Raw genomic sequence first — 18,778 nt, 5'->3', positions numbered from 1 at the left:
CACTCTCGCATTGCCTATTTCTCTCTCTCTCATAGATACATTATAGACAAGAGAGACATTGTCAGCGAGAGGGCTTCACAGCACCTTCCCCCATTTCCCTAAGTGCATTGCATGGGGCTCTGGGAGGCGTGCACATTTGTCTGAAACACAAAGATCCACTGGCAATAAAAAGCATAGGTCCCTAGTTTGCATTTCTTAGAATTTGAGGTGACACTCAGAGTTGTCTCGGGCGTGACTGTACCTTTCATAGGAGATGTGCTAATCCCCAAACCCTCTTCCTTTGTCCCAGTAATCTGTCTTAGTGCCTCTAGGAAGTTGTTTTCTGAAACAAAGCTTACCTGAACATCCTGTAAAATTGGTAACTTTTCAGTAGCAGTACAGTGCAGTATATAGCATTCCTGTTGCGCACAGCATCTAGATCCAAAAATTGCTTACTCTACCCCAGAAATTAGAATTCACCCAGTCAAACAGAGGGATCTATAAAGAGCATGGCAAGTAGTTAACATAAGCTACTTCCCCCAAGTTCTCTTGGTGCACTCTGCTGCCCTCTTTTAACAGAAGAATGCAACTGCAGGTCTTGCTTCTCAGCAAGGTACCTACATATAGAAACCTTGGTGCACTCTTGCTAAATCTGCTGGAATGTGTCTTCTATTGTGCCCAAGGTGGTTGTGTATTTGGGGACTCAGGGAAGCAAGGGAGCAGTCTAATGCACTGCAGTGCTAAGAGAGGCATGCCTTTTTCAGAAAAAAGTTCAGGTTTTCTGCCAATCAGAAAAAAATAGCAATGCAATCAGGCCAAAGGCAGAACACACATGCCAGTGAGTCTCTGTGGCACAATTGGTTAGCGCGTTTGGCTGTTAACCGAAAAGACGCTGCTGTTTTTGGCACAAAGACACAGAGTGTTCCACTCAGTAAACCTGAGTCATTTCTCCCGTGTTCTCTGGGTTCAGCCTACTGTCCCCTTTTAACACAAGTGCGCAACTGTGGCTTTCTCCTCATAGCAAGTTATGCCTACACAGAGGACATTTGGTGCACTGTTGATGGGCTCTGTCCTCTACTAAATCCCCTGTGTTTGTGGATTAGGGGAGGTAGGGAAGTGCTTGATACCCTGATTTGCTGTGGGAAATAGAGCTATTTTAGAAATGTTTTCAGGTTGCCTGGGAAGCATAAGCAAACAGCACACCAATCAGGCCCCAGTGTAAGCACTGCATGAGTCTCTGTGGCGCAATCGGTTAGCGCGTTCGGCTGTTAACCGAAAGGTTGGTGGTTCAAGCCCACCCAGGGACGATGCATTTTGGCTCAAAAATTCAGCATGACCAACTATGAACTTCTGTTTACCTCTCGCAGGTCTCGTCTGCTGACGTCCAAAAAATCCAATAAACTGTAAGCAATTCTTCTCGCTTGCTTTAGTTTTTCAAAACTTGCCATTCAATTCATAAACATCAAGACTTCATGGGAAGGGTTTGGCTGCAGCGTGTACTGATGCACAGAAGGAAACTATCCTAGCCAGTCTACTTACAGAAGCAATGAGGCTCTGCAGGTGCATGTAGGTCTCCTACCTTTATTCTGTCATCAGACACACCAGGAGGATTGCCACAAGGACCTCGTGGCGCAATGGTAGCGCGTCTGACTCCAGATCAGAAGGTTGCGTGTTCAAATCACGTCGGGGTCATTCTTGCTTTTCCCACTCTGAAATACAAAATTGCTCTTCAGTATCTCGTTATTTCAACCTGACTGCATCTTTGTGCTCTGGGCCTAGTTGTTCTGGCGTTTCGAATGTAAGCATTGCAGCAGGGAAGTATCATATTGACAGACACCCATGAAGGACATGGTCAACCTTTAAAGCAGGCCAATCTCTATGTTTTACTGGATGCAGTATTTCCTCTTTACCATCTCTTCAAGTGGGCCTGACTGATGTGCTGTTTTGTGCACGCTACGTGGGCTTTGTAAAGCATACCTCTGCCATTTGGTATATGTAAGGATATTTGGCGTGTTACAGTACACAGTACAGCAATACTGCACAAGTAGCACAAACTTTTTGCAGCACCACCACCACAAGGGTGCGGTGCATTGCTATATGGGTTAGCAGATTAACAAGGAAAGACAGACTATTCAGTAAAAAACGATTTTAACATATAAGATGCAAATCTATTTTTACAGTTAAAAGCACACGTGTTCATTTAAAAATGCACACTATTTTTCACCTGAAATGCCTATATTGCTAGAGACACATTTGAAAATTAACAGCTAACCTATTAACCATTAACCTGACTAATAAAACCTTATTTTAATATAACCCACTAATAAAATGTGTTCTCTACTGCAGAATTAGGCATACTTTGAAAACCATTTAAATGAGTGTGCAGATTTTTCTCTTCTCTGCCTGATTCTCCGTGTTGTTGTGCACAGTAACTGCAGGAAGGAGGAAGTCAGATTTGCAACAATTGCAAATGTATAAGCGAAGCTATTGTTGAAGAGTAGGAGGATGAGAGATGATGGATTTCATTGGGACACGTCATAAAGAGGGCTGAGAGGAAAGTTTTAGTGGGCAGTATCAGGGAAAAAGACAGGCAGACATCTTTCTGCACTACTGGGGAGAAGACATGGCTGTGGGGTCCTGACTGAATGCAGATTCCTGTGTCCTGCTGCAGTCGACATTGGGGAGAGCTGAAAGAAAAACCTGTCCACTGGCTGAGGCAGTCCTATCTGAAAAAGCTGAGAATTCCAGGCAATGACCCCGGCTTGAGAAGGCAAGCGTTCCTTTTTGCTGGAGTTAATCCAAGAGAGCCACATTCACAGAGAGAAGCCTCTGAACAGATAAGGTAATTACCTAACTGGGGGAGCTGTGTGTGTGCACGAAAATATGCAGTCAGTGTAGAAAAATGAAAGTCCCGTGCGTGTCTTAATCAAGTGCTAATGTTGCAATTTAAGTTCTGTTCTTCGCCACTATAATTGCAGTGTGTCATAGAAAATGCTTTGATTGTGCCATTTTATTGCTGTAAAGAATGAGATCGTGTTAAATACAACTTTTATAATACAGAAAAATATTTGAAAACAGACGGATGGTGTACTCATTACAATGCTGATGATGTGGGGAGATTTTTAAACAGTGCAATGGTCATTTTAAGACAGATGTGTGCATGTCAGAATCAGTATGAATAATTGTGAGTGACTGTAGTATAGCTTGTTGGAGGTATATGAGCCAACGGGAAGAGAGACTCTCTGAACATAGCTCCCTACCGTATATAAGGTAGTGGAAATTACCACAAGACTACCACATATAGCTCTCTGTCGTAAATAAGTCAGTGAGTTTGCCCATGGTGGCGCACCAACACTATCACTGGAAAATGTGGTATCCCTAGAATGCAGGTCTGAGGCCTCTCTAGTGATCACACGAAAAATCTAAGCGAAGATAAGGGATTCTGGACATTGGGGCCACAAATAAAACAAGGGAATTATGCTCACCAAAATACCACCAACCGCGTATACCAAATATGCAGGTCTGGGTGCTGAAATAATGCATACCCATTGTATTATGGTTGCACATGGCCAAATCTGAATACAAAGAGTGATTATTGCTAAGTTATTTTCCGGCGGTAATAAAATACCGTCAGGCCCCAAATCTCCACAAAATACCCTACATATTTATGGTGCGTTGCAGGCCGGGAAAGTGATCACAGAGTACCTACTGGGCGTGGCAAGCGTGTCTCACACTGCCATTTGCACATTAAAGGGAACCCATTTTATAATAGCAGTGTGCCACTAAAAACGAATTTCAGAATGTCACAAAGGGAAACCACATTCTCAGATCTAGTGCAATATTTAGAGGCAAAGTTATTTGCACATGGGAATTGGTCTTCGAACAGTACCTTAGAATGGAGTAACCGCATTCAGGGTGAGGTGCAGAAAGAAAAACTAGACAATATTTTTGCAGAAGGCAGCATAATTCAGGTCTGCCTTACAAGATTATTGAATGCAGCCGATAAAAGTGCAGAGAAAGACTGTTTAATACGGCTATGCGGCAAAATATGGTTTATTTTAAACAAGTCACTGCGAATGCAAGAGAATGATACTCAGCTAATTAACAGGTTAAAGACTGAATTAGATGGGGCAAGTAAAAATCAGGAAATGTTGAGAGCAGAATTGGATGTATGCCAAAAAGACATGCAATTAAAATGCAGAGACTTTGATACTCAGTTATCCAAAAGCAAGAAACAATTTGAAGATAGTGAGCAAGAATTGACACACTTAAAAGCCTTAGTGGATCACATTAGGCAGGATAAAGATGAGATTGTTTCAGAAATGCAGATTTTACAAAAAGAACATTGCGAAAAAGAAGGTGATCTCCAGGGTGTAGAACAAGAAATGATTAAAATGATTCAAGAAAGAGACAAAAGAAATAAAGAGTTCAATGAATGCCAAATGCAAATGTGTGACATGCAGGAGGCGATTAATAAAATGAGCGATGAAAATAATTATTTACAGAATGAAGCAACCAGACTCCTTAAAAAGTGTAAGGACTTAGAACAGCAAATGTGCATTCCCAGGTCCCAGGAGAGGCGGCAGGGTACCACATTCAATGGAGTGGAGGTGAATTCTAGCTCTGCCCAAAGAGCTAGTGCCCCAGTGACAGGGCCGGTGACTGAACTTGGTTGCAGCGCCCTTGGGGGATTTGATACTCCCATTGGGGGCAGTCACCAATCTCATACACCTGAAAACAGGATTGACTCACAAAATAGTGCAATTCCATGCATTGCAACAAGTAGCCCCATAAAAATAATGAAATCCATTAAAGCCCTGATCAAACCATTTAAAAAGGGAGGTGAATGCTGCATTGAGGATCACTTAGAAGCGGTGCATGACATTTTTAAAGCACTCCAGATACCTAAGGAACAGTACAGACAATATTTTCATTTAACTTTAGATCCCCCGACGGCCAGCATCATAAGAGGATTAAATGAACAGCAGAATATGACATGGCTGGAGTTTGAAAAAGAAATTAGGCGTCATTTTTCTCCTTTTCAGTCATTGCAGGAGGCAAAGAAAGTCGCGTACACTATTACTGCTGGACCTAATACATCACCTCGCCAATTTTTACAAGACTTAAAAAGAGCATTCTCTCGCTTTGATGTATCTTTTGACTCAAATTCCAATGAGTTTAAAACCGCATACTTCTATGGGCTACAGAAAGACATCATATCCCAATTGGTCCGTGAATTTGACCGTGACAAGTCCCTTGAATGGATTGTACATCAAAGCACCAAGCTATATGAGGTACTCTATTGTCAGGGTAGAGAAAGTGATAAAATGAAAGATACTAGGCCTAAATCTAAAGAACCCTCAGCCACAGTAATGGAAATCAGGTCAGCCAAAATGTCCCTTGAGTCTGCTCAAAGCCAAGGTAAAAATAATGTGACACCTGAACAAAGGGGTAATCAACAAAGATCGCCATTTCCTGTACCAATGTTCCAATCACATGATCCTAGTAATAGAGAGAGCTACATCAGCCCTAGATATTTAGGAGATAGACCCCGGGTAAGATACCGGTCTGATATGGCAGGTATGAACAATAACCAGAGACAAAATCAAGATCAAAGAAATGATGGTCCCTACCAGTCATTGGGGACACAGAGCAGATTTGATCCCAGCACCATGATATATGGTAATCAGGATAGGCCCCGATATGTGGATCGATTTACTGATAATGGAAATCAACATAGGGGCCAGTACCCACAATCTGAGAGACAGAACATGAGGCAAAACGTGAACTACAGTCCACGCCAGTACAATGATTCCCCACCAGGGGACTATAATCAAAGGATGGGTGCAACCCGCTCCCCTCCACAAATGAATCAAGAGTTCAGAAACCATCCCAACCGGTATCAATCACCTGAGAGGTATCAGAATAGATCCAATCAGGGGGAAAACAACCAATATCGACCTAGGCCACAGAAAGAGGATCCTAGAGAGGTGGAAAGGTTCCAGTGCCTTGAGGCCCAAGTGAAAATGTTAGCTGAGCAAATAGGAAAGCTCTATACAGCGCAAAAACAACCTTCCAAAGAGGGGGCTGATGGCCATAGCAATGACCGGGGGGCTTCCGAAAAGTGACTAAGTACTCATGATAATCGCAGTGCCAAAATGACAGATTGCTCTGATATAATTTTGCATGACAACTCTGAGGTGACTAATGGATTAAAAATGAAAGTACCAGTAAATGAAATTGTGATAGAAAGTGCAAATACTTCTAAAAAAGAGGTACGGTTTAACTTAGAGCTAAATAAAACAGTAAAGATTTGCACAAATGAAAAAGAAACATTAGGAATTCCAAAAGAACAAAGGGACAGATTTAAGAAAAATGACTCATGCATGGGGAATACCAGTGAACAGGGAGTAAGTGGGGATGCCATAGCTCCTTCCCTGGGCAAGCAAAACAATTACCAAACACAGACAGAAAAAGGAAATACTCACAAGGAGGGTACAAGTCAATCACCTGAAAAATTCTTTGAGCCACATATTTTTGAAGAGGCTGAAAGGGCTGGTATTACACTAAATGATCACAAATGCACAGAATTAAGAAATGACAAATTGCTGAATGATGTTGTTACACATGTTCAGTTGGAAGGTTGTAATGTGGTCTCTGATGTTACCCAGATGGATGGGCGAACGGTGGCCACACTCCAAAAAACCTCTGAACATGGAGAAATGAATAAAATATCTCGCACAGAAATGGGTAAAAAGGAGGGAAAAATGTCTTTTCATTTACCAATGTGCTTAGCCAAAAGTGAAAAAGACCTGAGAAAGGTGAGCCCTGAAATCAGTAAGAATTCACATTTCTTATGTGTATTAGAGGAAGTTGAGGACAGATATTATGCACCCATCACTGTAGAAGAAAAATGCCACACCTTTGCTATGATTGACACTGGCGCACAGGCCACAATTATGTCCAAGGAGCTGGTAAAGAGTATCAATGAAGGGAGGCCTCCACAGAGTCAGATCACAGTGAAGGCAAATCAAGGCCCAGTGCATAACTTTAATGGGGAGGAGGTGCCCATCATAGGTGTAACTGAGGTTGACATAAAAATAGGAAAGCACAGAATGAAACAAGAGGTATTGATCACATCTATTTGTGAAATTCCATTTCTGATGGGGACAGATTGCCTGAAAAGATTGTCTCCTCTCATAGATGGGGTGAATGGAGTGCTGTGGTCCTTAACCAAAAAACCATTGAGGCCTAAGAAACTAAAATCACAAAACAGCAATATAAAAGAATGTCACACCGTTGCCAAAACAAATGATGCTGTGGAGGTATATCTCCAGAATAGCTGCATACCTAGTGTCACTGTTATATTAATGTGTCAAGACAAAGATCAGAGCGACAATGAAAAACTACCTGTACAAATATACTTGGACCCAAGGAAAGATTGGCAGACTGCTATAGATGAGCACACATTACGTTTTTACTTAAAAGAGAATACATGCAAACAGAATATTGTTCCTAAAACAGATTCAGAAAAACACATTACCACTCTGGCAGAGATACACATGGAAGATGAGCAACCATGGGTTCACGTTGGTATAAATGATTATCTTAAAACAATAAAAGCCACTTTAGCGCTTGAACATGAAAGGAGTTTCATTAATGAGAAATTGTTGCAAAAAATTATGGAGAGGGAAGAAATCCCGAAATTTAGGATTAAAAACCAATATGTTTCTGGGTTGGACAGTCCAGACTTTGAAAACCGAATTACAGGCAGATGCATGCTTAAAATTAGCATTGGGCAGAAAACAATTTACCATAATGTATGGATAGTGAGTGGAGCACAAAATGAATTTTACATGGGCAATGACATCATGCACAGAATGTGTATGGTGTTAGATTTCCTTAATCAAAAAATATGGTCACGCCTAGGTGGGCCGGCGCCTGAATTTGAAGACAAAAGAAGGGCTTATCATTGTGCACAACTAGTTCCTTATGCAGTCGAATTACAGATGAGGAAAAATACTATTGTTCCTGCATTTACAAAACAGTTTGCAATAACACTGAAATGCAAAAATGGACAGCAGATGAAAGGCTCTGATGCATTTGTATGCCTGAATGAATCCATAAAACAGCAAGGCCTGGATTATGAATACATTCCATTGGTAGATATTGGTGAAGGATCTGTAAAAATCATGGTAAATAATAAAGGTTGTCAGGACATTCATTTAGAGGAAAACTCCCCATTAGGAATGGCCATACAAAAATCACATTATACGGCAGATTTAAATAACATGGTGATTGGGAAAATTCCTGAAAAATATGTAGATGCCAAGGGCGAGTTGCCAGAACACCTGGACTCTCAGCCCAAAGGAATATTTAAAATTCATTCTGTGTATCCTTATGATTCAAATGAGACAGTGTGCTGCCATCAAGAGGATTGCATAATATTTAATTTAAATGAAAATGAAACAGGAAATCAGCCCATTGAAGTGGAAGCTGATATGCCAAAATATTTGAAAGTGGCAGCTCTACAAAAAGACACAGCCACACAGTTAGAGGAAAGCGCTGAGATTCCTTTACCAGAAGAGTTTCCAGAATTTTCCAGAATGGTAGAAGAGCAGATCTCCTTAGCGGATGCATGTGACAGCGATGAGGATCGACGCAATCTGAGGGAAATATTTATGGAGTTTAAGGATGTATTTGCAAAAGATGCTTATGATTGTGGTTTAACTGATTTACATGTGGCCACACTACCAGAAGGTTGTAGCAGAAATCCAGTGTTTGTACGCCAGTATAGACTACCGCTGGCATGTTTAGAATCATTGGCAGAGATTATTAAAAATTTGGAATCACGGGGAATAATTAGGCCCATTCATAGCACATCCAATACGCCTATTTTAGGTGTGTTAAAGCCAAATGGTCAATGGCGGCTGTGTGCAGACTTAAGAGAGTTAAATAAAAGAGTACCAGTATCTAGATGGCCACTACCATTCATTGATCAGGGCCTAGCTCAGATACATGGTTCAAATGTATTTACCACGTTAGATCTCACATCTGGATATTGGTGTGTGCCATTGGCAGAGGAGATACAACACCTATTTTCCTTTACATTTGACAGGACTCAATATGCCTGGCTTAGAGCTCCGTTCGGGTACATCAATAGTGGGAGTGAATTTGGCATATTTTTGAGAAAGGCCATGCCAGATGCAGCGGAAAGAGGAACAATAGTTTATGTGGATGATGTCTTGATAAGAAATGAAAACCTTAAAAGCCATTTTGATGAAATAAGACATGTGCTTGGCCAATTGCAGAAAGCAGGCGCCAAAGTATCTTTGCAAAAAGCACAATGGTGCAAGAAAAAAGTGAACTTTCTAGGGCATGAAGTGACTGAACATGGGCTAAATCCACAAAGGAAGAAAATAGAGGCCATACAAAGATTAAAAGATCCTAAAAATGTGAAAGGAGTAAAAAGTTTATTAGGGATGACAGGCTATAACAGAAAGTTCATTGAGAATTATGCAGAAATCACTCAACCATTGACTAAACTGCTTAAACTAAATACTCCCTGGAGATGGGAAAGAGAGCAGTCTGATGCAGTGGCTAGATTGAAGCAATGTCTTCTAAAGGCACCATGTTTAGCATACCCCATAAAGGACAGGGATTTCTTTATAGAAATAGGCTTTTCTGAACATTGTATGTCAGCAGTGTTATCACAAAAACACGATTTGAATCACAAAACCATTGCATATGCAAGTAAGGCATTTTCCCAAGTTGAAATGAAATTTAATGAATGCGAAAAGGCCCTATTAACCACTGTGTGGGCGCTACAACATTTCCGCCCCATTGTTCAGGGAGAAAAGGTGATTATTGAAACAAATCATCAACCTTTGCAATTTTTAGAGAGTAAAAGAATTAGATCAGGCAATCTAGCGCAATCCAGAATCACTTCATGGACGCTGGCATTACAAGGTTTTCCCGTAGAAGTAAGATATGGACAAAATAAAAAGAGCCCAATTGCTCAAGGGTTAGCTGACTTACATGACTGTGCAGCTGAACAAATAACAAATGAAATGGATGTGGAAGCTAGTTTACAGGAATTTGAACAATCACCACACAAAGCTTTTGATGAAAAAACATGCAAGGATTTGCCAACTGTATATGTGGATGGTTGTGCTTTTCACATTGAAAATGACAGTAATAAACAATTAGTGGCAGGAATAGGAAATGTCTGGTTGAAATGTGAAGGCGTTCCTAGTATAGGGATGAGGATTGGAGATAGGAGCAGTCAGGTGGCGGAATTGGCAGCCATCTATAAAGCAATTGCTACTGCAGTTGATAAAAAGTTCAGTGAAATTGTCCTGGTGACTGATTCTGACTATGCACGGAATAGCTTTGTGGAGTATTTGCCTGGTTGGAAAGCAAGAGGCATGGTTACATACAACAAAAAGCCACTTAAACATGGAAAAATGATACAAGCCATAGACAAATTGGTGTCAGAAAATAATTTAACAATATACTGGAGAAAAATTTGTGGGCATTTAAAAACACCAGGAGAGGATAAGGAGGGAAATGATAAGGCAGACCATCTGGCTAAGATTGGGGCTGTGATGGGAGAATTGCTACCTATTGATTATTTAATGGGTGAAATACAAATTGATGCAGTCACACGTTCTAAAGCACCAAAGGAGGTAGATCAACCAGTGGTGCAGTGGAGTCATGACACGCCAGACCAAGATTTGATTGAGGCACAAAAGAATGATCAAATTTTGGGAATCTATTATAATCATTTGATAGATCCTGAACAAAATCCTTTAACAGAAAAAGATTGCATGGGAAAAGAAGAGTTGAGGGTGTTATTAAAGAACAAAACACGAATTAGATTACAGGATGGGCTCATGATTAGAGAGTCCATAACAGGGCAAATACAGTGGGTAGTACCCCTTTCATTCAGAGGACTAATGCTACACCATGCACACGATGCCATAACTGCAGGCCATAGAGGTTCACAAAAAACATTAGAAATACTAAAAGATTATGCTTACTGGCCTCATATGTCCCAAGATGTGGAATTATATACTAGAGGATGTCTAGTATGCGCCCAATTTAAACCTGCTTCACCAATGCATAGAGCACCATTGATGAAAAGAGGCCTAACTCTCCCATGGTCAGATTTGCAAATAGACTATGTAGGTCCTTTAAAAAGGTCGAGCAGGGGACACCGTTATATTTTGAGTGTGGTATGTTTGATGTCAAAGTGGATTGAGTGCATTCCTGCACCAGATTGTAGTGCGCAAACAGCAGCCACATTGCTGGTGAACCATGTGTTCTCAAGGTTTGGGTTGCCACAAAGAATTGAGTCAGACAGAGGAAGTCATTTCACAAGTACTCTAATGAGTAAGGTATGGCAAATACTAGGTGTGAAAAGGAAACTACATATCGCATATCGGGCGGCGTCTTCAGGTACAGTTGAAAGAAGCAATAGGTCTGTTGTGGATATTTTAAAGAAATTTGTGGCAGAAGCAGGTTCCAGCTGGGATTTGCGTTTACCATTGGTTTTGATGGCAATCAGGTCGACTCCTGCCAAAGCAACAGGTGTTAGCCCCCATGAGGTCTTAACAGGTAGGAAAATGGTGTTACCACAACACCTACTATACAGAACACATGAGCAAACTCTAGTGAGTGCATCCACAGTTCATGAATATATTGATGAACTGAGGAGGCATTTGCAACATGCATTTGCTTTTGTGCAGAGAAATCTGGAAAGAGCTGCTGACAGTGCTAAGTCATATTATGACAAAAAGACATCAGTAAAGGAATACAATGTAGGGGATCAGCTGTACAAGTTTCATTTTGGAAAAAGTAAACAGAAAAATTCTAAATTTCTGGCAGCCTGGCAGGGGCCATTTCGAATTATAGATAAAGTCTCTCCTGTAGTGTATAAAATTTTGAAAAATGAAGGTGAAACAGCAATAGAGCAGTTTGTCCATGTAAATCAAATCAAACCATGCCATCCCAGACATGAGATCAGGCAGCTTGAGCATGTGGAAACGGATAGAGTCCCTTGAGAAAATAAATGGGTGTGATCAGGAGGCAGTGACAAAGAAGTTAAAAAAAAGTTGATTGTTATGATGGCACATAAACACTGTAATATATGTGAAAATATATAATATAAATAAATAAATAAATAAATAAATAAATAAATAAATAAATAAATAAATAAATAAATAAATAAATGCACATATAACGGAAGCTCGTGGTTGGTGTGCAGAGAGAAAGTGTATTAAATATTGAATGCTGTTTTATATGTGTTTGTTTTCTTTTAACTTGTGTTTAATTTCAGAAAAAAGAAAAAAAAAACGAGGTATTTTTACCAAGCATGTTTTATTTTTGGCAAAAGGATGAAGTTAGTATTGTGCTATGTACTTAATCTGTTTATTTTCTATTTTGATTAAGACAATTAACATTATTTGGTCGGAGGTCCCGGGATCAGAGGCCACGGGAGACGATGGAGTCCTGGAGCCCGCGAGGACGGATTCCGGGAAAGCCCCAAAGAGGGGTGAAGACCAAGGCTACAAAGCGATCAGCATTGAGGATGATACCGATGACATGTTTAACGATGATGATATTTGGAGGGATCTTCAAGAATTCAGAAGCACAGGTTGTCATTGAACCTGGACCAGCATCTGGTATCGCGGTGGAAGAGGCACCAGGATTCATCATGAGTGATAGAAGGATGATTTTCCAAAATATATACATTCCATTAAATCCTGAGATTTTGATTGAAAAACACTTGAACAATACCGGAATTAAGATTGAACAGACTAAAGAGTGGCTGGAAATAAGAAAAGAGGACACTAAGCAGTCAATAAGAGATATATTAATGCAATTGGAAAAAACATTCGTGAATTCAGCAGACATTAAGAAGAAGAGAGGAAAGAGAGGTGCGGTGATGCTTTCGATATCAATGGTAATGTCTATAATTGGAGCAATAATAGGTACTACAATATCAACAGCCAATTCTATTTCGGTAGGAACACTGACTACTAAAGCGCAACAACTGAGTATTGACCTAGAAATAATACAAAAAACAGATGGGATTAGAGGGGGACTGGATGAACAAGTAAGATTCATAAATGAAACTGCAATCATTCTAAATGAACAAGCAGATGTGATGCAACGGGCAATTAAAATAATACTTAAGCTGGACAGAACTTTAAATGAAATATTGAACATAATGAGTCCTGTTGATAGACTATTAACGAATTATATGAGAGAAGTTCAAACTGCAGTTTCACAATTGATTCAAGGACATATCCCCTTGTATTTTGTTTCGCAGGATATTATTTGTCAAATGATAGAAAGATTGACTACGAGGGAAATTGATATAATACAGGTAAAAATTGCATTTGAAATGGGTAATGCAATGCCATTATACGTGGACTTGGAAAGACTAGAGATCGGATTTTTGCTATGCATCCCATATGTAGCTCCTGAACTTATTTATCAAACGAAGTGGGTACACAACGTGGGATTTTGGCAAGAGGACACATTTATTAAGATTAAGACTCCAGAAGTGGTGGCATTTCAGTCATGGGAACCTGAAGTTTATTTAATACCAAACCTGGAAACATGTGTCAAATTTAAAGAACAAAATTATATGTGTCCAGGTAAACCGTTTGTTCCTGATGCCACAGATGCTATTTGTGGTTTCAAATCTGACCCAAGTATATCAGAAGGATGTGAAGTGATTATTAGCAATATGGGGAGTGAAGAACTGGCACAGGCTAAGATGGTCAGAGGTAAATGGTTGGTCAGCACCTGTTTAAAGAACATGACGGTAGTACATTTAAACCATGGAACATACGTGGTTAAACAGGTGAAATATAATGTTTTTATTTACAGGTTCCAAAGGATACAATTGTGTCAATTGGGGGGTTAACATTGTTTCATGTAACAAATGATGTTTGGGAAAGCCAAGTGGAAAATATCGATTTTTTTCAAAGGGATACTTTTCCAATAGATCCGGATGTGGAATATTTATTGAATCACAAAGAAAGACATGTTATAAAAATGAATTTGAGAAAAAACAATATTACAATTAGTAATCTGGGGATAATAGAAGTGGAAAGATTTAATTGGGGAACTTGGGGGGAATGCTCAATAGTGGGTTTGGCTGTCCTGGTGCTAATCATGGGTGGATGGTTGATTGTGCTATCAGTAAAAATGAAAATGTTACTGATTTTAGTAGCTACGCCAGGAAGAGAAAGATATCCCAATACACATGCATTTTAAAAGAAAAAAAAGAACAAGTTGTTTTTAGGAATTGGCTTGGATCGTAGCCAAGTTCTAAAAATAAAAGGAGGGTATGTAAGGATATTTGGCGTGTTACAGTACACAGTACAGCAATACTGCACAAGTAGCACAATTTTTTTTGCAGCACCACCACCACAAGGGTGCGGTGCATTGCTATATGGGTTAGCAGATTAACAAGGAAAGACAGACTATTCAGTAAAAAACGATTTTAACATATAAGATGCAAATCTATTTTTACAGTTAAAAGCACACGTGTTCATTTAAAAATGCACACTATTTTTCACCTGAAATGCCTATATTGCTAGAGACACATTTGAAAATTAACAGCTAACCTATTAACCATTAACCTGACTAATAAAACCTTATTTTAATATAACCCACTAATAAAATGTGTTCTCCACTGCAGAATTAGGCATACTCTGAAAACCATTTAAATGTGTGTGCAGATTTTTTTTTCTTCTCTTCTCTGCCTGATTCTCCGTGTTGTTGTGCACAGTAACTGCAGGAAGGAGGAAGTCAGATTTGCAACAATTGCAAATGTATAAGCGAAGCTATTGTTGAAGAGTAGGAGGATGAGAGATGATGGATTTCATTGGGACACGTCATAAAGAGGGCTGAGAGGAAAGTTTTAGTGGGCAGTATCAGGGAAAAAGACAGGCAGACATCTTTCTGCACTACTGGGGAGAAGACCTGGCTGTGGGGTCCTGACTGAATGCAGATTCCTGTGTCCTGCTGCAGTCGACATTGGGGAGAGCTGAAAGAAAAACCTGTCCACTGGCTGAGGCAGTCCTATCTGAAAAAGCTGAGAATTCCAGGCAATGACCCCGGCTTGAGAAGGCAAGCGTTCCTTTTTGCTGGAGTTAATCCAAGAGAGCCACATTCACAGAGAGAAGCCTCTGAACAGATAAGGTAATTACCTAACTGGGGGAGCTGTGTGTGTGCACGAAAATATGCAGTCAGTGTAGAAAAATGAAAGTCCCGTGCGTGTCTTAATCAAGTGCTAATGTTGCAATTTAAGTTCTGTTCTTCGCCACTATAATTGCAGTGTGTCATAGAAAATGCTTTGATTGTGCCATTTTATTGCTGTAAAGAATGAGATCGTGTTAAATACAACTTTTATAATACAGAAAAATATTTGAAAACAGACGGATGGTGTACTCATTACAATGCTGATGATGTGGGGAGATTTTTAAACAGTGCAATGGTCATTTTAAGACAGATGTGTGCATGTCAGAATCAGTATGAATAATTGTGAGTGACTGTAGTATAGCTTGTTGGAGGTATATGAGCCAACGGGAAGAGAGACTCTCTGAACATAGCTCCCTACCGTATATAAGGTAGTGGAAATTACCACAAGACTACCACATATAGCTCTCTGTCGTAAATAAGTCAGTGAGTTTGCCCATGGTGGCGCACCAACACTATCACTGGAAAATGTGGTATCCCTAGAATGCAGGTCTGAGGCCTCTCTAGTGATCACACGAAAAATCTAAGCGAAGATAAGGGATTCTGGACATTGGGGCCACAAATAAAACAAGGGAATTATGCTCACCAAAATACCACCAACCGCGTATACCAAATATGCAGGTCTGGGTGCTGAAATAATGCATACCCATTGTATTATGGTTGCACATGGCCAAATCTGAATACAAAGAGTGATTATTGCTAAGTTATTTTCCGGCGGTAATAAAATACCGTCAGGCCCCAAATCTCCACAAAATACCCTACAGGCCTGACTGATGTGCTGTTTTGTGCACGCTACGTGGGCTTTGTAAAGCATACCTCTGCCATTTGCATGGCCTCCTAGCGCTGTCAATATTTTCGTGTAATCGCTGAATGCTGCACTGTCCTGGGAACTCTAGGTGTGACTAAAGGATATATGTTGGGGCCCCGAAAGGGGGTCGGCAGTCTAGTGGCAATGCCCATCACTTTGCAGTTTGGGTTTGTGAGTTCAGGTACCGGTCTGGTGTCGGAAACCTGTAAGCGCCCTCCCAATCAACTGTCGGTCCTGGATTGTGAGGATTTCCCCTTATACTGGTCTCAGTAGACACATTTCCATTTTACTTTTTCACTCTCGCATTGCCTATTTCTCTCTCTCTCATAGATACATTATAGACAAGAGAGACATTGTCAGCGAGAGGGCTTCACAGCACCTTCCCCCCTTTCCCTAAGTGCATTGCAAGGGGCTCTGGGAGGCGTGCACATTTGTCTGAAACACAAAGATCAACTGGCAATAAAAAGCGTAGGTCCCTAGTTTGCATTTCTTAGAATTTGAGGTGACACTCAGAGTTGTCTCGGGCGTGACTGTACCTTTCATAGGAGATGTGCTAATCCCCAAACCCTCTTCCTTTGTCCCAGTAATCTGTCCTAGGGCCTCTAGCAAGTTGTTTTCTGAAACAAAGCTTACCTGAACATCCTGTAAAATTGGTAACTTTTCAGTAGCAGTACAGTGCAGTATATAGCATTCCTGTTGCGCACAGCATCTAGATCCAAAAATTGCTTACTCTACCCCAGAAATTAGAATTCACCCAGTCAAACAGAGGGATCTATAAAGAGCATGGCAAGTAGTTAACATAAGCTACTTCCCCCAAGTTCTCTTGGTGCACTCTGCTGCCCTCTTTTAACAGAAGAATGCAACTGCAGGTCTTGCTTCTCAGCAAGGTACCTACATATAGAATCCTTGGTGCAATCTTGCTAAATCTGCTGGAATGTGTCTTCTATTGTGCCCAGGGTGGTTGTGTATTTGGGGATTCAGGGAAGCAAGGGAGCAGTCTAATGCACTGCAGTGCTAAGAGAGGCATGCCTTTTTCAGAAAAAAGTTCAGGTTTTCTGCCAATCAGAAAAAAATAGCAATGCAATCAGGCCAAAGGCAGAACACACATGCCAGTGAGTCTCTGTGGCGCAATTGGTTAGCGCGTTCGGCTGTTAACCGAAAAGACGCTGCTGTTTTTGGCACAAAGACACAGAGTGTTCCACTCAGTAAACCTGAGTCATTTCTCCCGTGTTCTCTGGGTTCAGCCTACTGTCCCCTTTTAACACAAGTGCGCAACTGTGGCTTTCTCCTCATAGCAAGTTATGCCTATACAGAGGACATTTGGTGCACTGTTGATGGGCTCTGTCCTCTACTAAATCCCCTGTGTTTGTGGATTAGGGGAGGTAGGGAAGTGCTTGATACCCTGATTTGCTGTGGGAAAAAGAGCTATTTTAGAAATATTTTCAGGTTGCCTGGGAAGCATGAGCAAACAGCACACCAATCAGGCCCCTGTGTAAGAACTGCATGAGTCTCTGTGGCGCAATCGGTTAGCGCGTTCGGCTGTTAACCGAAAGGTTGGTGGTTCAAGCCCACCCAGGGACGGTGCATTTTGGCTCAAAAATTCAGCGTGACCAACTATGGACTTCTGTTTACCTCTCGCAGGTCTCGTCTGCTGACGTCCAAAAAATCCAATAAACTGCAAGCAATTCTTCTCGCTTGCTTTAGTTTTTCAAAACATGCCATTCAATTCATAAACATCAAGACTTCATGGGAAGGGTTTGGCTGCAGCGTGTACTGATGCACAGAAGGAAGCTGTCCTAGCCAGTCTACTTAAAGAAGCAATGAGGCTCTGCAGGTGCATGTACGTCTCCTACCTTTATTCTGCCATCAGACACACCAGGTGGACTGCCACAAGGACCTCGTGGCGCAACGGTAGCGCGTCTGACTCCAGATCAGAAGGTTGTGTGTTCAAATCACGTCGGGGTCATATTTGCTTTTTCCACTCTGAAATATAAAATTGCTCTTCAGTATCTCGTTATTTCAACCTGACTGCATCTTTGTGCTCTGGGCCTAGTTGTTCTGGCGTTTCGAATGTAAACTTTGCAGCAGGGAAGTATCATATTGCCAGACACCCATGAAGGACATGGTCAACCTTTAAAGCAGGCCAATCTCTATGTTTTACTGGATGCAGCAGAAGTATTTCCTCTTTACCATCTCTTCAAGTGGGCCTGACTGATGTGCTGTTTTGTGCACGCTACGTGGGCTTTGTAAAGCATACCTCTGCCATTTGCATGGCCTCCTAGCGCTGTCAATATTTTCGTGTAATCGCTGAATGCTGCACTGTCCTGGGAACTCTAGGTGTGACTAAAGGATATATGCTGGGGCCCCGAAAGGGGGTCGGCAGTCTAGTGGCAATGCCCATCACTTTGTAGTTTGGGTTTGTGAGTTCAGGTACCGGTCTGGTGTCAGAAAACTGTAAGCGCCCTCCCAATCACCTGTCGGTCCTGGATTGTGAGGATTTCCCCTTATACTGGTCTCAGTAGACACATTTCCATTTTACTTTTTCACTCTCGCATTGCCTATTTCTCTCTCTCTCATAGATACATTATAGACAAGAGAGACATTGTCAGCGAGTGGGCTTCACAGCACCTTCCCCCCTTTCCCTAAGTGCATTGCAAGGGGCTCTGGGAGGCGTGCACATTTGTCTGAAACACAAAGATCCACTGGCAATAA

At 41.1% G+C, this 18,778-nt stretch overlaps 4 non-coding genes across 4 annotated transcripts; all 4 read left to right on the top strand.

Moving 5' to 3' along the window:
- Positions 1 to 1,212: 1,212 nt before the first annotated feature.
- On the top strand, positions 1,213 to 1,286 carry TRNAN-GUU (transfer RNA asparagine (anticodon GUU)). Its single transcript has one exon. It is a non-coding gene; the product is annotated as a tRNA-Asn (tRNA).
- Positions 1,287 to 1,599: 313 nt separating this feature from the next.
- On the top strand, positions 1,600 to 1,671 carry TRNAW-CCA (transfer RNA tryptophan (anticodon CCA)). The gene has a single exon. It is a non-coding gene; the product is annotated as a tRNA-Trp (tRNA).
- Positions 1,672 to 17,573: 15,902 nt separating this feature from the next.
- On the top strand, positions 17,574 to 17,647 carry TRNAN-GUU (transfer RNA asparagine (anticodon GUU)). The gene has a single exon. It is a non-coding gene; the product is annotated as a tRNA-Asn (tRNA).
- A 313-nt stretch (positions 17,648 to 17,960) lies between these two features.
- Positions 17,961 to 18,032, top strand: TRNAW-CCA (transfer RNA tryptophan (anticodon CCA)). The gene has a single exon. It is a non-coding gene; the product is annotated as a tRNA-Trp (tRNA).
- Positions 18,033 to 18,778: the final 746 nt, after the last annotated feature.

The sequence above is a fragment of the Ambystoma mexicanum genome, chromosome 11, assembly GCF_040938575.1.
Source record: "Ambystoma mexicanum isolate Mex_15411 chromosome 11, UKY_AmexF1_1, whole genome shotgun sequence".
Lineage (NCBI taxonomy): Eukaryota > Metazoa > Chordata > Amphibia > Caudata > Ambystomatidae > Ambystoma > Ambystoma mexicanum.
This window is presented reverse-complemented; position numbering and strand designations above follow the sequence as displayed.